General features: G+C 41.2%; 1 protein-coding gene across 9 annotated transcripts in view; it reads left to right on the top strand.

Moving 5' to 3' along the window:
• Positions 1–25768, top strand: part of SREK1IP1 (SREK1 interacting protein 1) — a 374836-nt gene that overhangs the window by 57920 nt on the left and 291148 nt on the right. The window lies entirely within an intron of this gene.

The following is a 25768-nucleotide window of genomic DNA, read 5'->3' as shown; positions in this document are numbered from 1 at the left end:
AGACTCCCCATGGGCCTGGGTCCTCAGTCACTCGGTCATATCCGAGTCTTTGCGACCCCATGGACTGTAGCCCGCCAGGCTCCTCTGTCCCTGGGAATCTCCAAGGCAAGAATACTGGAGTGGGTTGCCCTTTCCTTCTCCAGGAGATCTTCCCGACCCCCAGATCGAACCTGCGGTCTCTTAGGCCTCCTGCATTAGCAGGCAGATTCTTTCCCACTAGTGCAACCTGGGAAGCCCTAGATCCCTCTTGCCCCGGGGCAACTAAGCCCAAGCATGGCAACCACTGAGCATTCTGTATTAAGTTAAACTGAAAAAGAAAGGAAGGCAAGAGATTGAGGTAAAGAAACTGAGGACTTTTTACAGAGGCGGGCAGAAAGAGGAGACAAAGGAAATAGGGAGAGAGGGAGAAACTTCATTCTTTTAAAGCATTGCAGGCATTTCTCCTGTTCTCTTTTTGTTTGATATTCTCATTTTAGTGATTCATTTGTTGACCAAGATTTTAAAAAAAAACTGTAGTAATGGGTGCTTTTGTAATAAGTCAAACAATACTTTGATGTGTAAAAAAGAAAATATCAATAGCCTTAAAATGGGAGAGGAGGCGACTATTCATAGAATTGCTGAGATAGGACATTGTTCCTTCCTCTTCATTTTCCACTTGTTTCCTTCAACTGAGGGTTGATTGGGCACCAGAATCATGAATTTTACCCCATTGAATGCTGTATATTTTTGTATTCCCATAAGTATTCTTGAGCTTTTCTCTTTGATGGAGTTACATTACTTGGAAATGTTACTGGACCTGGGACCCCTTCCAGGGCCTGAGAGCGGGCTCCTGTCTAACACTTGGAAATGAATTTTCCGTGCAGACATACATACCAGCAAAGCAAGAGACTTTATTCAAGCAGGCAGAGAGCGGCAGGGTAAAGGAACCCAGGAGAACTGCTCTGCCACATGGCTCACAGTCTCGGAGTTTATGGTAATAGGGTTGGATTTATGGCAATAGGGTTAGCTTTCTGGGTTGTCTCTGGTCAATCATCTTACTTGTGACCGTAGTTGGTCCAACTCAAGGCCCTTCCTAATGGTGTGCGCATCTCTGAGCCAAGATGGATTCCAGCCTGAGGGTTTCTGGGAGGTTTGCAGGACATGGTAGGAACTGGCCTCTACTTTCTCCTCTTGGCCCCTCCCACATTCTCCCGGTTAGTTTTCAGTGCAACACTGTGTTCCTTATTGGGACCACCTGTTGTGAGACAACTCATGTAAGTGGTTATTATCATGCCTGGCCAAGGCAGGCTGCTTCAGTCCATGATTCCTTAACAGAAACAGTTATATTTTTTCAGGTTTGATTTTAAACTTTATTAGGCAGTACCAGAGCAGACTCGAGGACTAAACTGGTGATTCCCTTCTTGTTGCAAAAAAATGTGGTTAAAGTGGATGGTCATGTCCCAGGTCTCGGGTGAGCCCATGGGACAGGTTGCCAAGTGAAGGTCCTAGGCTTTGCAAAAGAAGGAATTCAAGAGCATGCCATAGGAAAATGAAAGGTTTATTTAGAGACATACACATTCCACAGACAGAATGCAACTCCTCTCAAAAGGTGAGAGTGGCCCTGGAGCATGGGGTCATCTCAGAAGTTGAGAGCAGTCATTTTAGATGGACGTGGACAAGGGATCGGACCTGATCCAAGCTAGCCAGTTGGGTTCTCACTCCTGGAATTGAGGTTCTGCTGTGTGGACAGGGTGGACTAACAGTGTCACCTGCCTAATGGTAACAAAGGGGGTTGCTACTATCAGGCCATCAGCCTTCATGGCCACCCCCTACACGGAGCCCTGAGGGAACGCAGGCTAGAAACAGAATGCCCCGCCATCAAGCAGTTAGCCTCTGCAGTCAGCCCAAGGGTGTGCCCCGAGGGGACTCAGGATGGAAACACAGGATGCTGAAGTGCATATCAAAGGGATGCCTTCAATGAGCTCTAGACCTTTGTATCCTCCCAAACACAGAAAAGCGCTAAATTTATTAACTTGAGATGTCTGGTTTTCTTTAATTAACAGTCATCTTTCGACGTTCCAACTACCTGGTTTTGTTACAAAACTCCTATATAACCTGGCTCCTCCCTTACCTCTTTAAAGCAGTCCCTAAGAACAATCCAAGAGTCCTGGCTCCCTGGCTTGAAGTCATCAGAAAACCTGCTGAATAAAACATAACTCTCAGCTCGCAGGTTGTGCATCTTTTTCAGTCGGCAACAGAAAGCCGCAAGAAGCTAGCGTACAGGAAGGAGAAGAAGGAAGCGCAGAGGAGCAGCAAAGAATGGTGGAAGTGGTACTGATGGCTTTGTAACTCTCATTCAAGTCCTTTCCTGAGACCTGTGGCATTCCAACCATTGGTTTGGTTTTTTGTTTTTTGTTTGTTTTTATTCCTTAAAGCCCTATTTTCTGGCTTAAGTGCACTCAAGTTGGATTCTGTTACCTGCAAGGAAAGGGTTCTAACTCAAACAGCACATCTCCAGGCAAAGGTGAAGGGGAGAGGGCAGTTGAAAAGGAAACAGTTCTTTAATCAGTGGAGCATAATCCCTTGAAAAGGGGAGCAATAGGCCACACAAGTGGACTCTGCTTCTTGTTGTGTGAGAGGAGAAGAAATTTTAAGGTGAAAAGGAAGGACGTTTTTCTGAACACTGATATTGTCTCAGTACAATGTACAAAAATCTGCCTGGAGCATGAGACAAGAGGTGGAATTTGAGTGCTTGAGAGAAGGGAAAAGTGTGAGAATAAACACTGGAAGCCATCCTGGGCGACAGGTCGAGTGGGACAGAAGGGTTGGGTGCTTTGGGGGCCCAGTTAATGATTAAAGATCACAGCTTGCTGGTGGAACCAATTCGTGGGTTCATGAGATTTCCTCCAAAAATGAATGTTCAATTTTCAGGAACAGGAGCCACACAATGGACAGCAGGATTTGTCAGGATGGTTCTCTGGAGCTGTGCTCTGGCACATTACCGCCTCTGCAATCACAGCCAGTGCCGTAGCCCTCGCCCACCCTCCAAATACACACCAAAGCTCATACCGAGGAAGGTGTGCCCAAACCGCTAGTCTCTACCAAGCTTAGAGTACATTGAGGCCTCTAAAGTTCCAGTAGGCAAAGGAATATTTTAATACAGGAAGCGCAAAGACTGTGTCAAGACTATGGCTCTCTAAACTAAAAGGTCCTACTGTGTAGCATAGAGAATTATATTCAATATGCTATGATAAACCATAATGGAAAAGAATATGAAAAAGAATATAGATACAAATATAGGTACGTATAACTAAAGGAGCTTCACAGGTGGCTCCAGTGGTAAAGAACTCACCTGCCAATACAGGAGACATAAGAGACATGTATTCGAATCCTGGGTCAGGAAGATAACCTGGAGGAGAGCATGGCAACCGACTCCAGTATTCTTGCCTGGAGAATCCCATGGACAGAGGAGCCTGTTGGGCTACAGTCCATAGGATTGGAAAGAGTTGGACACGACTGAAGCAACTTAGCATGCACACACACACGTATAACTAAATCACGTTGCTGTAAAGCAGAAATTAATACAACATTGCCAATCAAGTTTACTTCAATAAAGTAAATTTTTTTAAAAAAAGCCTGTGGGTCTCAATCATACCAGTTCAGAAGATGCACATCCCTTGCTTGACTTGCCTGTTGTGTGATCCTGTGTGAACCAGTCCCCAGCTCTCTGCCTCCAGGCATGAGGGGCTCTGGCAAGGAGTGGATGGGGCTGACTGGGCACCAAAAGATAGCCATACATTACATCTTTTTTAAAAAACTTTTATTCTATTTAAAAAAATTTTTTTGGCTACACTGCATGGCTTGCAGGATCTTAGTCCCCCTACCAGGAATTGAACCCATGCCCTGTGCAGTGGAAGTGCAGAGTCCTAACCACTGGACCACTAGGGAATTCCCACTTTAATTTTCTTGTATATCACTGCTTCTCAACCAAGGTGGTACTCCCCTTTAGGGAGTCTTTAGGAAATATTTTGGAAATAAGAGACATTTTTCTTTTTTGGTTGTCATAATGACTGTACACTGACAATGAGGGCTGTGGGCCAGCGATGCTAGACACTCTGGCAACCTGCAAATGTACAACAAAATGAAGAATTGGCTGTGACTTTCAAATGTTTCACAGGACATTCTTGGAGATGAAAAACCTGTTTATAATGATGTGTGCCTAGCACCTGTTCCCGTGTCACAAATGAATACCACATATTACTTAAATTTTCCAGGAATGTAACTATCATGTAAATTGAAGGAAGATTGTTGTTTGTTTTGTTTGGAACTTTACCAGGCATTTTTCACTCTTTCAGAAGATCTTGCGTCAACAGTAATGTTGCTCCAAATTTTGTCTTTGAATCACCAGTACCACGAGCTTTCTGTGCCAGCTCTCATTTGTACGGTCACACGTAGAGCCCCTGAAGCCCAGTATGGTATAAACATTATGTCTTTCGATATAGTTGTACTTGATCATTGTACTTGATCAAGTGCCAATACATATTTTATTGTAAATCACCTTCCATTTATTTCTTCTTTACATCACAATAAAGGCATTATGTATAATTGTGTGTGAAAGTTGCTCAGTCGTGTCCGACTCTTTGAGACCCCATGGAATTCTCCAGGCCAGAATACTGGAGTGGCTAGCCTTTCCCTTCTCCAGGGGATCTTCCCAACCCAGGGATTAAACCCAGGTCTCCCACATTGCAGGCAGATTCTTTATCAGCTGAATCACAAGGGAAGCCCAAGAATACTGGAGTGGGTATCCTATCCCTTCTCCAGCAGAGCTTCCCCACCCAGGAATTGAACCAGGGTCTCCTGCATTGCAGGCAGATTCGTGTGCTAGTTTGTTAGGGCCACCATAACTAAGAACCACAGACTGAGAAGTTTAAACAACAGAGAAGTAGTTCTCTCACTGTTGTGAACACTACGTCTGAGATCAAGATGTTAGCAGGATTGTTTTCCTCTGAGGGCTGTGCAGGACAAATCTGCTCCAGTATCTTCACATTATCTTCCCTCCATACGTATCTGACTTCCCTCCTGAAGAAGCCATGCAGGGTAGAAACAGTAGCCAAATTTGTTACTGAACCCAGGTCCAGCTGCTTGCCGCTCAAAAGCCATTTAAGAGGCCAAGTTGGTGAAAAGGAAAGTTTGCTTTATTTTAGATGCTGGCGACCCCAGGGGAGAGTGGACCCTGGTCAAAAGGCTGACTCTCCCCACAGGCAATCAGTGGGTCAGAGCTTTTATGGGCTGAGGGAGGGGACTACATGTAGAAATAGCACAGTCAGCTCTTAAATCATCTTTGACCAGTGTCTTCTTGGTTGTTTTAGGCACAGTTAATCTTCAGTTCCAGGTCAGTTTGTTACCATTTCCTTGAGACCATTTCTCAGAATTGTGGCAGCATGTGTCATGGCTACCGTCTGGTCATCATGTAGTTATCTTTTCCCAGCTGCTGGGGTTACAGTATCTAAAACAGTTCACAGGATATGGCTCAGAATATCATCTATAGCTCTTGAGAAGGAACTAAAGGTCCTTGACTATGCTTAAAGACGACGTTATTATTATTTGGTCTCCTTTGGCTGTTTTCCTTTGTTTCTGCATTTTCTCACTTCTCTGATTAAACATACTCTTTGGCTAAAGTTTTTTCAAACAAAAGGCAGGCAGAGCACCTGGCCTGGGATGCGGGGGGCGGGGGAACAAGGACCCTAGGGTCCTGCTCCATTTCAAACTTAGAATTCACAATCTGATGTAGAAGGAAGTGTCAGATTTTATCCAAAACCTGAACACCCCTGGGGAGCGCTAGTTTACTCTGGCCCGTGAATATGCTTAACAGGCTCATGGCTGATGGTCCAGTGGGCATGGCCAATTTACATCCTTCGTCTTTGGGATGAGCATCAGCACGTCAAGATAATTTGAAGAGCTTGTGCTCCTCACATGAAGACTGTGACTGGACCAGTGCAAAGTTGAGAGTCCCAGTTAATCCCTGTGAAGTAAATAGCACTTCATCAGGAAGCAGTGGCTGTCCCCAACAAATGGTGCAGATGTTCCATCAAGAGCCTGTTACACCACATGACAATGTAGGACCTGAGCTGAGAGAAGATTGGTTCTCAGTGTTTAGGGGCCTCCATCCTCCTTTGGTCCCTGAGATGGGGCTGAAATGAGACAAGCTTATTGTATCATAACACAGCCCAGGGACTGGTTTCTGACCTTCCCCTTTCCCTGGGATTTTCAGGGTGTGGAGAGAAGGAAAAGTCTCTTCCTCATTTGAGGAGCCGGTTTGATTAGACTTTCATTTGCAATATGTCATTTTCTAATTTTTAAGGAGTTTCTCTTACTGCAGTAACCTAATCATTATTAACCTAAGTAATTTTTTTGTTTGTTTGTTTAGTCGTGTCCCACTCTTTTGCAACTCCATGAACTGTAGTCCACCATGCTCCCTCTGTCCATGGATTTCCCAGGCAAGAATACAGGAGTGGGTTGCCATTTTCTTCTCCAGGGTATCTTCTCGACCCAGGGATAAAACCTGTACCTGCATTGGCAGGTGGGTTCTTTATCACTGAGCCACCAGGGAAGCCCAGTAACTTACCTAATAGTCACTGTTTAAACTGCCCTCCCCTGTCCAAGAAGAAGAAAAAGGTTCTCATTCATTTAGCATTTACTGTGACTAAGGAACTGTGATACAGAGTTACTCATCCTTCCCCCTCCTCCAACATTAAAGTGGAACTTGTGATTTGTGCTTTGGTTGTCTGATATAAGAGACCAGAAAATGGGAGAGGCACTGTCCAGACTGTTAAGGTTGGTGAGAATGGGTGGTCCAAGGGCAGGTAGGTCCCAGAGAGTGGCAGAAGTGGAATGGCCTCATGTGTCTGCATCTTTAACTTTGGTTCCTGGAACTAGCATGTAGTTCCCAAAGATAAACTTGATAGTCAGTCTACCAAGGCTCTGTTTGATTTGTATGGCTGGAGAAACTAGTCTCAACAAGTATTCAACTCAAAGATTCTGCCTCTCTCTCTCTCTCTGCTAGGTTTTGTAATTTTGAGAATCAAGGACTGGGGATTGGCTCTGCTCCTCTGAAAGTTTGATACTTCAGGGAGGAATGCCCCTACTAGGAGAAATGATCATGTTTTCTATACACTGGTATCTCAGAAGGCCCAGAGGCTGTCTCAGATCCCTTACACTCCCTGGGGAACATTCTTTCCTTGTTTTCCTCCTGAAATGAAGCATTCATATTCTTAACTTTGGTTGTAATTTTGAGTGCTTCTATCTGCATTCGAATGTCTTTGGGAATCTCCCAGGGTCAAGTCTAAGTTGGGTCACTGCACCAGTACTGGCTGTGGCAACAGCGGTGACAGCAACTGCTTTGTCTGGGTGGCACAGGTGTTCTCATTGGAAGCAGAGGGCCACTGTGGCAGTATAGGTGACCTCAGGTGGCTCCAAGGCTTTCAGGGCCAGAAAAGATCTCTGAGGTGATAAACGCTAAGAGGGCTTATAGGCTGCAAAAATTAGCTGCCCCTCTGAATGCACCTATAAATAAATGCAGGTAATTTGGAAGATGGAAAATAATCTAAAATACTGAAATAGTAGGTGGAGCTGAAGCAAATAAATACTATTATTTACTATTTATATGACATTATTTTATTCCCAGAAGGGTTCAACCTGGGGAAACGGGCTGAATAGTTTTCAAGCCTGGAACACTTTTAGTGACTACCAAGTTGGAGAGGGAAAAGATAACACTTTTACCATTGTTATAGAAGACTTTCTGGTAGGAGAGTTATCTGGAAAATTTATCTAGATCATAAGTTCTGTGATTGATTTACTTTATAAAATTTTGAAAATTTGACCACCTCCTCCCATGTTTTACCAGAAAAAAATAATCTAAGAATGCTTAGTTTTTTAATGTAGAAAAAACCAAATGTTTAAGCATGTAATATGTCAGTCATGTTAGTTATGTTATGGCAATATTATATTATTATAACTGATATGAATTTAAAGCACACAGGTAAAGAATCATTTTTTAAAATCAAATTAGGCAATTCCATGGTGGTCCAGTGATTAACACTTGGTGTTTTCACTGGTTTGGGCCCAGGTTCAGAGCAACCAAAAAAAAAAAAAAAGCAAGGCAATCTGATGCAACTGATTTGGAAATTTAATAGTCTAGCTGATAGGAAATTTAATCTCAGTTTCTCATTTATATTTTGGGAGGCCTTTTCCTCTTCTCCTGGTGGTAGAAATGTCCTAGAGAGATTGTGCAATTTCGAACAATTTCTGCACACCAGAAGTGGACTGATGGAAACAGTCTGCTCCAGGTGCAGGCAGTAAGGGTGTGCATTTTTGCAGGTAATTAAGAATAATAATACTGATTACAAGGTTACTTTTCCATTGTCATCCTGCAAGAGCAATTTTAAACACTCAGTGATAGATCCTCTGTTATGAGAAAATCATCTTTGTGTGCATGAATTCTAAACAACTGCTGTGAATGTTGTTGAGTTTTTAGAATATATCTCAAACTACAAATTAGCTCTTTTATTACTTATTCTTTAATAAATATGTTATTCTATGTGCATGAACTTCAATTAGAAGAAACTTTATTCAGTTCTTCCCTGCCCACCACCCCCATTTCTGCCATGGACCCAGCAGTCATACATGTTTGCTTAGTAATTAATTCCTAAATGTTAGGAATCACTTGAATGAATCCCTGTGGTGCTACATATTCCTGTGTTTAAACAGTAGATTCAATTCAAGAGAAGCAAAGATAACAAACTGATTATGCAGATGAAGAAATAAAACTTCAGATACTTCAGTTCTCCCATTCAATTTGACAACTTGGAATTTCTGTGTTTAAATTTTAAAACAGTGAATCAGAGAGTGTATGGTCAGGCCACTCAAGATGGCTATTCTCTCGCTCTGTCCCTCCCTTGCTTTACCAGCACCTGCTTCACCTACACCCTACTCACAAGACTGACCTTCCCGCGTGCCTGTCCCAGGCCCCAGCTGGTGACTGTTCTCATCAAAGGGGCAGTGAGGGTGTGCCCCTCTGCTGGGTTCCCCGTTACCGGCAATCTCTCTTCCCCGCCCCGCCCCCGCCCCCTGCCGTCAGTGAAGAGCGCCGCCACGCCACGTGCAGCCCATCCTCCCCGGCCATCCACCACCCTCTGCCTGCACACCCTGGGGTGTCACTCCAAGCTGTTGCTTCAGAAATGTAAGCTCCCCCATCTATTAAACACTGATGTCTCTGCGGCTGACTCCAAGCCCTTTCTTCAGTCTTGAAGCCAGGCAAGCATAGGCCTTGTAGGCCTCCAGGAGTGGGAGTGGGGGGCAGCCCAACACAGTGCAGCCTGTGATGCATAATATTATTGTTTGGGTTAGCGCCTTGTAGTTCCTGCATGAATGATTCTACTGCCTTTGCACAATAACTCTTAAACTGAAATTTTACATTTTAAACTGTTAACAGTCTTAAAACTAAGGAATAAGTCAAGAAAATAGTTATTATTATGTGATTAATTCTTTAAAAGCTTTGGCTTATGGAGGTAGAGATATCAGATAAGTTATCTGCTCCTGGTATGAAATGTGCTCTCTGTGCTCCTGCTCTGATGTTCAGTCCATTGCAGATGCCGCTGCTCTTATCAGTAGCGTCTGTTTAAAGGGGACAAGTCAGCCCAATAGAGTCACTGGGACTATTTCTGTGACTCCCTTACATTCATGCTCTGCTCATCAACAAAGTCACTTTTCTGCCCTGCTGTGGGGACCATTGGTAACTGCCATCCCCTTCTTCCAATTCCAGTCAGACCAGTCCCCTTCCTCTTAATCCTCAATACCTCCCCCTTCCTGAATAATTCTGCTCTTTGCTCAGGTTTTGTTTTTTTTTTAAATCATAGCACAGTCCTGGGACAGAGAAAGCCCAACTTCCCTTTGTGTGTGTGTGTATCATTAGAAAATGCATCAGGATGGAAACAGGGAACTTGGAGTCATATATCTCATTATTTTGTCTTGAGACTATAGAAACATGAAACATTGCTAATTTTTCTCTTGGGTTATCTTGCCACATTAGTCAAGATTACTGTGCAATTGTATTTAAGCAGCAATTCTTGTGAGTACTATCAATTTAGAAAACGAAAAAGATGGTATTTTTAGTACTCTTAAATCACACAAGCTTAGAAATATTATATTCCACTTGAGTTGCCCAGTTTAGTAATTACAATTTAGCTTCATTTTGTGGGCTCTGGCAATGTCCATCACTGATTGATTGTATCATTGTCCTGTGGTCTTCTCAGTATACTATATTATTGTGCTATAATTTGGGTGATAGTGTTACTTTGACGACGCCAAAAAATAAAATCACATTTTTGTAAGCCAGAATTCATTGATTAAACCATGGGGTGTTAACTGAGCATCCAATTGTGCATAATGTTATGCAAGGTGCTTAACTCACCTACAGAAAGTTGGGGATTCTGCTTCAGGATGCTTCTTCTCCTCAACACCACCTTCTGTTTTCCTTCAGAACACAGTGGCTATTCAAACCAGATGGTTACTTTTTCTCATATGTGTGTAGAAAACATGTTACTAATCCTCAGAAGTTATCCATAGAGATTATTTTATGTCTGCTGCACTCCGCAAGCAAAGGAAAACTTTCTTTAATGGTAGGACTGGAGCCCTGGGTGGATACCCCCAAACAGGCAAGGCACATCCTTAGTCTCTGACTCCACGGTGTACCAAATTAATCATCACAACCAAATTCCTCTCCCTACTGACTACACCACCCATTCCTGAACCATCGTCACTTTTCTCTGCAGCCTCTGTATGATCTCCTGTTTGGCACATAATAAACTCTCATGAAACGCTAGTTCCCTTCCTCTGTCTTTCCCTTTCCCCCTTGATGAATGAATGAATGAGTTAACAATGAATTAATTCTTCTCTACTGCCAGCTAGTTTTCCTTGTTCCATGGCCACAATGGCAGAACATGCCTACAGTCCCTGAATTTTTATATATTGTGTTCAGGTATATTGAGAATGAGCTTTCCAGGTGGAGCTAGTGGTAAAGAACCCACCTGCCAACGCAGGAGACATAAGAGATTCGAGTCAGATCCCTCGTTCAGGAAGGTCCCCTGGAGGAGGACATGGCAACCCACTCCAGGATTCTAGCCTGGAGAATCCCATGGACAGAGGAGCCTGGTGGGCAACAATCCATCAAGTTGCAGAGTTGGACATCACTGAAGCAACTAAGCATGTGTACTGAGAATACTTCAGGTCTGTTGATCTTAAAATTACATTCCTGGGAAGGTAAAGGTCCATCCTTTGTCTAATTTCTTAATATGTTGTTCAGATAGAGTCACTAAATTACCCTGGTGGCCCCAGGTTGCAATAACATGGCTGTGGATAGAAGTGGGAATTAGTGAAGAATTTCTCCAAAGAAGATTCTGGACAGAAATCCCAATAGCTTTCATCACTCTTATTCATAGCCTTGCTTCTGTCCCAGGTTTTGCCTGTTTCAGATTTGATATAGGGGCCACCCCTCCCTGGTGCCCATCCTGGGTCCTGTCAGTTGGCAGTCTCTCTACTGATGGCACTGGCTGCCCAGGCAGGAAGGTTCCCAACAGAGAATGACTTCTCTGCCTCTGCTTCTCCACCGGCTGGGCTCCCCTTTCTCAGCTTCTGTGGCCATGTGTGCATGCTAAGTTGCTTCAATCATGTCCGACTCTTTGTGACCCCATGGACTATAGCCCGCCAGGCTCCTCTGTCCGTGAAATTCTCCAGGCAAGAATACTGGAGTGGGTTGCCTGCCATTTTCCAGGGTCTATGGTAATAACTGAGTCAATTTGCTTCTAACCCTTCCACCCGTGCTGCAGCTGGCCTTAATTCTTTGTATTCCTTCCAGCAGTGCCTCTCCGACTCCACCTTCTCTTGCTAGGCACTAGGGAATTTCCTTTTCCTCCACTGGAGCTCAGGGGCTTGATCCTGAAACTGCTAGTGAAAACCTACATTCCATTTCTTTGCAGAAATAGCTTTTGTCAGAGTTGAAGTAATGCTTGAGAACCGTACCTCTGGTGCATTTTGTATCAAGTAGGCTTTTTATAGGCTGACTTGAGAGCCCAGCTACAACTTATAACATCGATTCTGAAATGACTGTTCGTGTAGACTCAATTATTGTCTCAGAAGTAGATTTTTCTGGGGGAACATAACCCATTTGTACATTAGAAACCCTCTGATACTTCATATAAAGTCTGGTCCATGTACTCTAGCCTATGCCAAAGCACAGCGTGCGTGCAGCTCCTCGTTCAGAACAAAGGTTCAAAAAAGGGCATCAAAGCAAGGCATAAATTGATGGTAACATCATACCTCAGGATTTATCAAACAGGCATGGACACTGGAGTGGGTTGCCATTCCCTACTCCAGAGGATCTTCCCCACCCAAAGATCGAACTCCAGTCTCTTGTGCCTACTGCATTGACAGGCAGATTCCCACCTGGGGAGCCCCAGGAGACTCTAGAGGTAAACAATCTGTCTGTCAGTGCAGGAGACACAAGAGACGTGGGTTTAATTCCTGGGTTGGGAGGACCCCCAGAGTAGGAAATGGCAACCCACTCTGGTATTCTTGCCTGGAATATCCCATGGACAGAGAAGCCTAGCAGGCTACATTCCATGGGGTCGCAAAGAGTCAGACATTACTGAGCACACACACACACACACACACACACACACACACACACACACACACAGGGACACTGGAATTTGGAGTGTATGTGGAATGTATGAGTATGTGGAAAGGATTGCAGTTGGAAAGAAAAGCGAAGCCTTGGGTGTTCGACCTGTCTAGTCAGGAGTGGCAGAAACTGGGGGTGGGACCCAAGAAGGGGCTGGGAAGTGGTCACTGTCCATCATGGACCAGGGAGAGTGTTGGGTACATAGAGGTGGCGAATCCAGGGCAAGGATGGTAGCTGGAAGATAGAGGCATAATTATCAAAGCATTTGACCCCAAGTGGGTGTTAAGATTAGGGACTCTAAGCAGGATCTCAAGAGGGAAGCAGGACCTTCAACTGGGAAAAATGAGAAGCTTGGTCCTCGGAACTGAAATAAATCAGGAGGGGAAAGGAGAATGTGCTGGGAAGAAGAGAGGTTTACTGAGGCACAAGAGCCCCATTGTCAGAATGTGGCATCAGAGCAAGGAATGGTGATGAGCTGCAAGCATGAACCCCAGAGAGAAGCCCAGATGCTATGCTGAATCTCCATATTTTGGGTCTGTCCTACACCTGCACATCCCCTGAGGAAAAGAAATGACTGGCAGGTCTTTATTCCTAGTACAGTCCTAAGACCCAAGTACAAGGCATCCTGCTTTCCCTCCCATTGCCTAGCAACAGCCTAGGGAAACAGCCTTGATTACCAGAGGTGTCATAGTTTTTTTGTATCTGTCTACTCTCAAACTAGGTACCTGGGGCTTGAAAGGAAGAAGGCAAAGCCCTAGTTGCTCACCCAAACGCAAGTTAACTTGCAAGTATGAGAAACTATGCTCTCACTACAAGCTCCGAGAAGGGGGAATCAATAAGACTGATTTCATGCTGAACCCAAAAATGGATCAGGAGAGAGAAGGGAGATGAGAAGAAGGACAGTCTAAGGATTCTGTATATTGCAGAATTATCAGAGACAGAGAGACAGGCAAAGAGAGTAAAAAAGTAAAATAAAATATCACATAAAGTTATCTTTAAATATTAGCGGACATGTTTTAAATATCTAACCTTCCTAATATAGAAATTGAATTCTGTCAAATAAAAGCATGTGACTTGGTATTCAAAAAGCATAAGAAAAGTCCCTGGATAAAAATGGTCATAGATGTTTCTCAATCACTGCAGTCATTAAATGCCAACATTTAAAACTGTTGGGCATTTCTGTTCTCTGGAAAATAAGAACAAAGATGCAACAAGTCAACCATCGTATGACCTAATGCCTCAGACAGTTCTGAAAAGTCAAGGGTTGAGATCTGCAGGTTCTTTTCCCACGTGACAACTTATCAGATGGATAACACTCTACCTCCAGTGATCAAGTCTGGGTCTGGAGGCACCGTACTGAGAAGACTACAGAGTTGAGAGTCCATGTGTCTGTGCATTAAAGCCCTTAAACTACACATTCATCCACCAAAGACTGTTGGAAAACAAATTTGCACGTTTTTCTTATTTTAAGTCAGTGATGCCAAATCTTTTATTATTAGGTGTGGCTGATACTCCCACCTGAATCAACATTCTCATGCAAGTAAAAAACACACATAGTAAAAAACATACATAGTTCTTTGGGTCTTTGGCTCTTTGTGGGTTTTTCAAACACTATCATTATTTTGTTTGCACGAAAGAACTTTTACCATTTCACTCATCACTCATGTATTCAATGAGGTATATCTAAAAGGAGAAATCTTGCTGGTATGGTTAGTGCTGGTGAAAGTTGAAGCATGGAAGAGAGGACAGGAGAAGCAGTTGTCGGGGGAAGAAAGGCAAAAAAGGTGGAAGAAGCTGAGGAGTTAGGAGTGAGAGGTTCATCAGGTATCTGGCCCTCATGTTTCCCAGGCAGTCAGGGGCACAGATGTATGTCTGAAATAAATGATTGTTATCACCACCCCTTGAGGTTTTTATTTCCCTTCTTGCAGTAGAATTATCCCCTGACTACTTTTTTTTTAATTTAAAAGTTTATTTTCTCAAGGAATTACCAAGATTTTTCTTTCCTGAGGGATCATCTAAGATTGTAGCCAGTTTACTTTAAAATATTAGAAGAATTGACCAATTTGTGTAGCTATCAAATCAAAAGTCCTTGTTCTCTTTGAATACTGTAATTCAGGGGGGAAAAAGCAATGCCAGCTAAAATACTGTCTTTAGGTTTTATCTTTTAAATTATATTTTATTCTCTATCAAAGTAATATCTATGGACAGTTCAAACCTCAAGTAGTACTAAAGGGCTTGTAATGGAAAGCAGTCGTCCTTTCTCTGGTTTCCCTTTTATCTGCCCCGAACTCCTAGACCACTTCCTGGAAGTACTCACTTACAATTGGCTTAGCTGTTAATTTTGATACTGTTTGATACTTTTTTCCATAATTTAAAACCATATATAATAACAATTGGCTATTTTTTGATCTATCCATGTCAGAAATTATCTATGCACGCATGCATGCTAAGTCACTTCAGTCATGTCCAACTCTTTGCAACCCTGTGGACTGCAGTCCACCAGGCTCCTCTCTCCGTGAGATTCTCCAGGCAAGAATACTGAAGCAGGTTGCCATGCCCTCCTCCAGGGGATCTTCCTGACCCAGGGATTGAACCTGCATCTCTTATGTCTCCTTCATTGGCAGGAGGGTTCTTTACTGCTAGTGCCACCTGGGAAGCCCCATGGATCTACTTTCTGATATAGAAGATTTAACATTTAAAAAATACATTCCTCCCCTCTTCCTTCCCTCCTAATATTGTTTTATCACCTTGTTTAGTCTGCCTTTACATTGTAATAATAATATTATATATAATTGTGTTATAATTAATAATAATTACTATCATTATTCCCTACTGAGGCAAATCATCTAATATGATTATACTTCTTGTACAATGTTTTGTTCTCCTTGAAGCTCTTTTGTCCCTCATTTTATGTATCTCTTCCATTTTTCTCCAAGTGCCAGGAGTTTGTATGTGTGTGTGTGTGCATGTCTTTCATATTAAAATACTTCTTAAATGTTTGATGATCTTTGACTCTGTTCATATTGAAAGTGAAGTTGCTAAAAATCTAAATTGAAGTTCTGTGAGTTGCGTGAGTTTGCCATATTTGTATTGGGAAAGCACTAAATGTCATTTGTGGAAGTCTTTTTCTTTTCTTAGGGCATTCAGTTTTTCCAGAAAAGAATCTATGAATTTCTTGTGAGGAGGGTGAAGGTGGGAGATGGGGGCATGTGCACATGTGCACCTGCTCTTGTCCTGGCTGCTGGTAGTCTGGGCAGTGCACTGGGTGAAGGAGGCTGCATATCCCACCATTTAGTGTGCAGATCGGAGAAGGCAATGGCACCCCACTCCAGTACTCTTGCTTGGAAAATCCCATGGATGGAGGAGCCTGGTAGGCTACAGTCCATGGGGTCGCTAAGAGTCGGACGACTGAGCAACTTCACTTTCACTTTTCCCTTTAATGCACTGGAAAAGGAAACGGCAACCCACTCCAGTATTCTTGCCTGGAGAATCCCAGGGACGGCGGAGCCTGGTGGGCTGCCGTCTATGGGGTCACACAGAGTCAGACACGACTGAAGCAACTTAGCAGCAGCAGCAGCAGTGTGCAGATAGTCACTCAGTTACCCTGTTTTTAAGACTCATGCCACTCCTTCCTGGGGGTGGATACCTGAGTTCTGTATCAGTCTATGCCAGGCTCCCATACCTCTTCTTCCAGTGAGTGCTGTAAGGCCTAGGGGAGAGTGTTTCTCACACTCCTGGTTGGTAGCCCTCTGCAGACCCTGGGTTATAGCTTCCTCTGCTTCTTCAATCCTCCACACACTTTCCATTGAAATGATTGTTATTTCATGGGGGATCCTGTGTAAATATTCATCATGAATGAAAAACACAATCCAAAGCCATTATAATATATACTTTAAATAGGAATTGTATAGTATAACAACCATCTACAGCTCAACAAAGCTGTAAAGAAATAATTCCTACATCAAAAAATGGTGGAAAACAATTGAGCAGTGCTTTTCTAATGAAATAAATTGGGAAGGTCTGCATGTATGCATGCTAAATTGCTTCAGCCGTGTCTAACTTTTTGCAACACTATGGACTGTAGCCAACCAGGCTTCTCTGTCATGGGATTCTCCATGGAAGATTACTGGAGTGGGTTCCCATGCCCTCCTCTAGGGGATCTGCTGAATCCAGGGATTGAACCCATGTCTCTTATGTCTCCTGCATTGGCAGGTGGGTCTTTACCCCTGGCACCACCTGGGAAGCCCTGGGAAGGTCTAAATATGTGTACAAAATAATTTTAATTTTCTTTTCAAGTGGGAGATGGAAAATAAAACAGTAAAAAGGCCACAGAGAACAGTCAACTTGGCAGCAATAAATAAATAATGTAAATCATAGAAACTGTCAAATTTGAGTTTATAATTGACATGTAAAATGTAGGATAGCTGAGAAATAATATAGACATATATATCAATGAAAATTATTTTCTGTAAAATTTCCATTCTCTGTAGAAATTACTCTCATAGGAATAATTCTGAGAGAAATTAAGGTTTAAGACTACAATAGCAGAATTACCCTAAAATCAAAATAGAGACAGCTTCTGTAATGAATGATGTTGGTAGCATACATACACACTGAAAATAAAAGACATTGCCACATTTAAATTCCTGATTTAGTAGACTGTAATTTTAAATTACTACAGAAAATACATTCTAATAAGAAACTATGCTTATAAAAATGTAATAAGAAATACAGTCTTGGATGCAGCATAATGAAAATTGCAAGCTGAGAATCATGGTTTGAAAAAAGTCCATTTCTCATAAATATATGATTAGAATAAAGTTTAGAAAAGTCTTCTATCTCATGTTGCAAATAAAACCAGAAAATCAATAATGAGGCTTTTTTTTCATCTTCCAAGACATTAATCAGGAGAACAGAAGGATCAAAAAAGATAAATTTAGCAAAAGGATGCTAAAATGAGAGGAATATACATCTTAAAGGACAAAAGCCATAAGATCTCACATGTGAAATGATAACCTCCATACATATATTATACATTAAGGACTTACTTACTATCTAAGACTAATTGTAGGTAATAATAGAATGGAATAATGATAGAATAATAGAAATAATAGAAATGGCTAATCTTATGATTTTAAGGACAGGCAGATAGAACACTCTGATTTTCTTATCTTCACTGTTAGATAATGTCTCTCTTTCCTTCTATAATGGCTTCTCTGGTGGCTCAAATGGCTTCCTTGGTGGCTCAAACGGTTAAAGAATCTGTCTGCAATGCGGAAGACTTGAGTTCAATCCCTGAGTCAGGAAGTTCCTCTGGAGAAGGGAATGACAACCCACTCCAGTATTCTTGCCTGGAGAATTCCATGGACAGAGGAGCCTGGCAGGGCTACAGTCCATGGGGTCTCAAAGAGTCAGACACAAATGAGCGACTGACACTATCTTTCTACAATATCTTAAGTCTACCATTTTGATGCAGGTAAAGTAGGTTCTTCAACCAAAAGACTCACTGCTCTTTTAGTTTTGGGGAAATGATGAATAATTTACCAGTTTCTTGTGGCTACTATTACAAATTACCACAAACTGTACATCTTAACCATAAAAGTTCATTCTCCCATTATATGCTAGAAGTTCGAATTCAAGGTGTTGGCAGACCAAATATAGGAATGAAATTTTCCCAGTGTTCTTTTCCCTTAAGAATTTGTAAGAATTTTAGGAGCTCTGTGCCAGGAACGGGGGGCAGAGACCAAGATATATGTTTTCTATTATGTACACCAAAACAAGTTTCAGGTCCAAAGGCAGTGTTCGGAAAGTCTCCCCTCTTCTTTTGGGGAGGTCAGTCTTTTTCCATTAAGATCTTCAACTGATTGGATGAGGTCCACCCACATTACAGAGGGTACTGTTGTATTCAAAGTCCACTGATTTTAATGTTAATCTCGTCTAAAAAATACTTACAAAGAACATCTAGAACAATGTTTGGTGAAGCGTCCTGATCATATGGTCTAGCTGACACTTAAAATGAACCATCTTGGTCATTTTTACCTTCAAGCCTCACATTGGCTGAGACCATCAGATCTACACTGCAGTCTGAGAGTCTCCCTAGCAATTCTGATTCTTTCTGCCTTTCCTGTCACAGGTGTCAGATCAGAGTCATGGTCCAGAATCTTTTCTTGCAATTCCTACTTCCTTCTCCTATCTCTTTCCAAGGTGTTGCCCTATGCCTCCCCCAACAATTTACCTGCACCACTAACTAACTCTGCCTCACAGTATTCTGAAGAAACTATGCTGACATACCACAGATGGGGAATATTGAAATAAACATTTCCAGACCTCTTTTTTTTTAATATCTGTTTTATTTATTATTTATTTATTTGACTGAGCTAGGTCTTAGTTGCGGCATGTGGGATCTAGTCCCTTGACCAGAGATCGAAACTGGGCCCCCTGCATTAGCAGCAGAGAGTGCGGACCTCTTTTTTAACTCCTCCCTCCTGTTACTGGCTTCTGCATGTAGGAGAAAATTGATAATCTGATTGATCAGCTTGACATTTACTGGTTCTCCTTTGTTGTTGTTCAGTTGCTCAGTCGTGTCCAGCTCTTTGCGACCCCATGGACTGCAGCACGCCAGACCTCCCTGTCCATCACCAACTCCCAGAGCCTGCTCAAACTCATGTCCATTGAGTGAGTGATGCCATCCAACCATCTCATCCTCTGCTGTCCCCTTCTCCTCCCACCTTCAATCTTTCCCAGCATCAGGGTCTTTTCAAATGAGTCAGTTCTTTACACCAGGTGGCCAAAGTATTGGAGCTTCAGCTTCAGCTTCAGCATCAGTCCTTCCAATGAATATTCAGGACTGATTTCCTTTAGGATGGACTGGTTGGATCTCCTTGCAGTCCAACGGACTCTCAAGAGTCTTCTCCAACACCACGCTTCAAAAGCATCAATTCTTTGGCACTCAGCTTTCTTTATGGTCCAAATCTCACATCCATACATGACTACTGGAAAAACCATAGCCTTGATGAGACGGACCTTTGTTGGCAGAGTAATATCTTTACTTTTTAATATGCTGTCTAGATTGGTCATAGCTTTTCTTCCAAGGAGCAAGCATCTTTTAATTTCATGGAGGCAGTCACCATCTGCAGTGATTTTGGAGCCCCCCAAAATAAAGTCTGCCACTGTTTCCATTGTTTCCCCATCTATTTGCCGTGAAGTGATGAGACCAGATGTCTTGAACTTAGTTTTCTGAATGTGGAGTTTTAAGCCAACTTTTTCACTCTCCTCTTTCACTTTCATCAAGAGGCTCTTTAGTTCTTCACTTTCTGCCATAAGGGTGGTGTCATCTGCATATCTGAGGTTATTGATATTTCTCCCAGCAATCTTGATTCCAGCTTGTGCTTAATCCAGTCTGGCTGGATGAAATATATTATATTTTATATTTTTATAAATATAAATACTTTATATTATATTTTATATAAATATATATTTTTATATATATATAAAGTCAGTGATTTCAAGCTATTGTATTTAAAACTTGCAAATATTCCATTTTCTAAAATTTCAGATATCATATTTCATCTCTGTCAAAAACATTTCAATTTGGTTCACTTTGTAATTGAAATTATTGCTATTGAATACAAATAGTGAAACAGAAAACTTCTAAAATGAAATAATAAGTATGCTATTATTAACTCAGCAGGATAGCTATTTAGACAGTTACACGATTGTGCTAAGTCCGTGAACACGAAGGGAAAAACATGAAAGGGATTTGGTAAACAACATGTTGCCTCTAAATACATCTGGGAACACTGATGTATATCAAGCAGTTATATTCCTTATCTGAAAAAGACAATTTGAACAGTGTGGGAGACACATTACAGAAGTTAATTTGAAGAAATTTTTTTGTTTCATTAATTTTTTTTAACCTCTTGGTGGCATAGTCAAAGAAAAGCCAAGTGTTTCAAAGTTCTTTAAGACTATCAGGAATAGAAATTATCTTGAATATAATATTTGGTTATTGGAGTTTATTGTGTGTGTGTGTGTGTGTGTGTGTGTGTGTGGTCTAATCTTCATATCCCAAGTGATTGCTAGCTCTTCTAAAATTAATTTGTCAATAGCTCAGCCTTCTGTTCTGTGACCTAATAGTCTAATTGCTATATAATGTGGGATTTAGGGTCAGAAAAATACAATATTCACAAAGAAAAAACATTATTCAAATGATAAATTAAATCCTGTGGTTAGATTGTCAAAGTGTCAATGGTAGTCAATTGTCACATAATTTTCTATGTTGAGATGATTTGTGAATCACCCCTCCCTCAAGGACTTCAGTTATTCCTCTGTAAACTTTTAAAAGTTACAGTACAAAGAGAGAAGTTTAAATTGAATACAATTAATGTAATCTTCCTTTCCTTTTCCTGCCCCTCTTCTCTCCTTTCCATTCCTTTTCTGTCCTGCTGTTATCACCCTACCCACAGCCTAGTGCTTGGACTACAGCACAGATTCCTAGCCAACCTTCTTATTTCAGGTTTCTTTCCATTTGGTTCATCCAATCACCTAGTTAAGTGCCCCCCCTCACCCATAGAACTTAAAAAATGAGGAAAGCTTTGCCCATTAGAAACAGTCCTGTGAATGCTATGTGAGAGCAGAGACAGACAACATGAGCTAAAAGCAGGATCACTCCAAGATCTGCAGGAAACCTCCTGCTCTGAACCACTCAGAATGGATTAACATCTCCAAAGAGTGTCTGGTACCAAATTGTGTCAAACTGACCAAGTCTGGTTATTCCTGCAGGCTTCCAAACAGAGATCCTAAGAGGCCATCGACAAAGTTCCCTTCCAAAGCTTATGGTTGTATAAATCCAAAATAAGAGTTCTGGGGAGCCCTGAGAAACTACCCCTGTCACACCAATGCTTGGGTTCCACTGCAGGAGATTCTGATTCATTTCACCAGAGGTGGTGCACAGCCTCAGTATTTTTTAAACAGCTTTATTGAGATATCTTTGACATACACACACACACACACACACATATATATATGAATATATGGGCTTCCCGGGTGGCACTAGTGGTAAAGAACCTGCCTGCCAATTCAGGAGACTTAAGAGATGTGGGTTCAGAACCACAATCCCACAGTGACTAAAACAAAACCACGTTACAGAAAGTTAATCAGCATGAAAAAGCAGAAAGTTGTGTCCCAGATGAAGGGACAAGATAAAACCCCAGAAAAACAACTAAATGAAGTGGAGATAGGCAACTTTCCAGAAAATGAATTCAGAATAATGATAGTGAATATGATTCAGGATCTCAGAAAAAAGAATGGAGGCAAAAATTGAGAAGATGCAAGAAATGTTTACCAAAGACCTACAAGAACTAAAGAACAAACAAAGAGAGATGAATAATACATTAGAAAGAATCCACAGCAGAATAACTGAGGCAGAAGCACAGATAAATGACCTGGGGGATAGAATGGTGGAACTCACTGCTGCAGAACATTCATAGAAAAAAGAATGAAAAGAAATGAAGACAGCCTAAGAGACCTCTGGGACAACATTAAACACACGAACATTCACACTATAGGAGTCCCAGAAGGAGAAGAGAGAGAGAAAGAACCTAAGAAAATTCCCCAACATGGGAAAGGAAATAATCAACCAAGTCCAAGAAGCACAGAGAGTCCCAGGCCAGATAAACTCAAGGAGAAACACTGAGACACACAGTAATCAAAATGACAAAAATTACAGACAGAGATAAAATTTTAAAAGCAAAAAGGGAAAAACGACAAATAACTTACAAGGGAACTCCCATTAGGCTATCAGCTGATTTCTCAACAGAAACTCTACAAGCCAGAAGGGAATGACATGACATATTTAAAGTGATGAAAGGGAAGACCTATAACAAAAAATGCCTATAACAAAGAATATTCTACCCAGCAAGACTCTCCTTCAGATTTGATGGAGAAATCAAAAGGTTTCCAGACAAGCAAAAGTTAAAAGAATTCACCACCACCAAACCAGCTTTACAACAAATGCTAAAGAAACTTCTTTAGGCAGAAAACAAGAGAAAGAAGAGCCCTACCTGCAGAAAATAAACCCAAAACAGTTAAGAAAATGGTAACAGGATCATACATATCGATAATTACATTAAATGTAAATGAATTAAATGCACCAACCAAAGGACATAGACTGGCTGAGCAGATGAAAACGTGTATATAGGCCATTTCCACTTACCACATCACGCTGCTTGACCCCCCCAAATTGTATGTAATTATTTTATTTTGTTAGGTTAACTATGTTTCCATTATGGCTTGAAAAAAGAAAACATCAGAAAAACATCTATTTCTGCTTTATTGACTATGCCAAAGCCTTTGACTGTGTGGATCACAATAAACTGTGGAAAATTCTGAAAGAGATGGGAATACCAGACCACCTGACCTGCCTCTTGGGAAGTCTGTATGCAGGTCAGGAAGCAACAGTTAGAACTGGACTTGGAACAACAGACTGGTTCCAAATAGGAAAAGGAGTATGTCAAGGCTGTATATTGTCACCCTGCTTATTTAACTTATATTCAGAGTACATCATGAGAAACACTGGGCTGGATGAACCACAAGCTGGAATCAAGATTTCCAGGAAAAATATCAATAGCATCAGATATGCACATAACACCACCCTTGAAGAACTAAAGAGCCTCTTGATGAAAGTGAAAGAGGAGAGTGAAAAAGTTGGCTTAAAACTCCACATTCAGAAAACTAAGTTCAAGACATCTGGTCTCATCACTTCACGGCAAATAGATGGGGAAACAATGGAAACAGTGGCAGACTTTATTTTGGGGGGCTCCAAAATCACTGCAGATGGTGAGTGCCTCCATGAAATTAAAAGATGCTTACTCCGTGGGAGAAAAGTTATGACCAACCTAGACAGCATATTAAAAAGCAGAGATGTTACTTTGCCAACAAAGGTCTGTCTATTCAAGGCTATGGTTTTTCCAGTAGTCATGTATGGATATGAGAGTTGTACTGAGAAGAAAGCTGAGTGCCAAAGAATTGGTGCTTTTGAAGTGTGGTATTGGAGAAGACTCTTGAGAGTCCCTTGGACTGAAAGGAGATCCAACCAGTCCATCCTAAAGGAGATCAGTCCTGAGTGTTCATTGGAAGGAATGATGTTGAAGCTGAAACTCCAATACTTTGGCCATCTGGTGCAAAGAACTGACTCATTTGAAAAGACCCTGATTCTGGAAAAGATTGAGGGCAGAAGGAGAAGTGGACGACAGAGGATGAGATGGTTGGATGGCATCACTGACTCAATGGACACGAGTTTGAGTAAACTCCAGGAGTTGGTGATGGACCAGGAGGCCTGGCATGCTGCAGTCCATGGGGTCACAAAGAGTTGGACATGACTGAGTGACTGAACTGAACTGAACTATAGCTTGCAAAAATTGTAATTATCTTTTATAATTTGTCTGGTTATTGATTCTGAAAACTGATAAACATCTTTTACTATTGTGATTATGTAACTCAGTATTACTCACTTAATACCATTGTATAATGTTTGGTCAACAGAAAACTTATAGGATTCTATATCACCAAAACTACCTTTAACAGAAAAACCTGTAATCACCTTTAAAAATCCAGATGCATATCAGAATTATCTTGGAACTGTTTGAAAAATACAAATGCCAAGGTACTGCTTTTATTTTTTTGCCAGAGCTCCAGATATACTTCTAATGAGCAGCCATGTTTAAAAACAACTGGACTATATGAGGATCTTTTACTTTTATCTAGTTTGCTTCACTCTTTCTATTTTATATTCAGTGTTCTCATTTCATTTAGTTTATGTTTTCCAATTTCTTCATCTCTTTTTTGGTTTGATGTTCTTTCCCAAGCCTTTATCAAGCATAGTAGAAAAGCTTTTGTATACTTACATATAAATAATATATATAAAATATATATTAGAAAACTTACGAATTTTTGCCTAACTAAAATTTTATGACATTTTGATTCTTCTTGTTTGACTTAGTATGAATAGAATGGTAGATTTCTAATTAAAAAAATAGGTACGCAACAAGCAACAAAGGTTTACTGTATAGCACAGGGAAATAAGTCAATATCTTGTGATAACCTATAATCGAAAATAAGTTCAAAAATAACACATGTGCATATGTATAACTGAATCACACACACAAAAAAGAATTCTACTTTCTCAAATTTAGTAGCGTTTATCTTTTTGCCAGTTTTCCTAAATGTCCTATAGACATCTAATAACAATGTATGAGACAAAATTTTAAATATATTTGTGTAGAATATGATTAATATCAATTAATTAAATATAAATCTACTATATTTAAATTATTAATGACATCATTAAAGATGCTCCTATTCTTTTTTGTTGTTGTTGTTTTGATTTTTTATATTTAGCAAACACTTAGAGTTACCATGTTGGCAGGTGTTCTTCTAAGAGGTTTGCACATATTACACTCATAATTTTCATAACAACTCTATGGGGTAGTATTATTGTTCTTATTTCTCAGATGAGGAAACTCAGGCAAAAAGTGGTTATGTAACTTGCTGAAGGTCACACATGTAGAGAAAATGGGTCTGGTTCCAGAAATCATACTCTTAGTCAGCAGTAAATAAAAAAGAAATGATAGCAATAAATCTAAAGTGTTTTTTAATTTGGTGTTTGTCCTTTTTTGGTGGTGGTAAAGGTGAATTTGACATAATGTGACAACTGCCATGTGAATGAACCAAAACCAAAAATGGCAGTAGTTACCCTCTGAGGTATTCATTTTTCTTTTTTTTTTTAATAAATTTATTTATTTTAGTTGGGGGCTAATTACTTTACAATATTGTAGTGGTTTTTGCCATACATTGACATGAATCAGCCATGGGTTTGCATGCGTTCCCCTTCCTGGACCCTCCTCCCACCTCCCTCCCCATCCCCTCCCTCTGGGTCATCCCATTGCCCCGGCCCTGAGCCCTTGTCTCATGCATCGAACCTGGAATGGTGTTCTGTTTCACATATGATAATATACATGTTTCAATGCTATTGTCCCAGAACGTCCTACCCTCACC

The sequence above is a fragment of the Giraffa tippelskirchi genome, chromosome 8 (assembly GCF_054371585.1).
Source record: "Giraffa tippelskirchi isolate mGirTip1 chromosome 8, T2T-mGirTip1v1.2.pri, whole genome shotgun sequence".
NCBI classification, from domain to species: Eukaryota; Metazoa; Chordata; class Mammalia; order Artiodactyla; family Giraffidae; genus Giraffa; species Giraffa tippelskirchi.
This window is presented reverse-complemented; position numbering and strand designations above follow the sequence as displayed.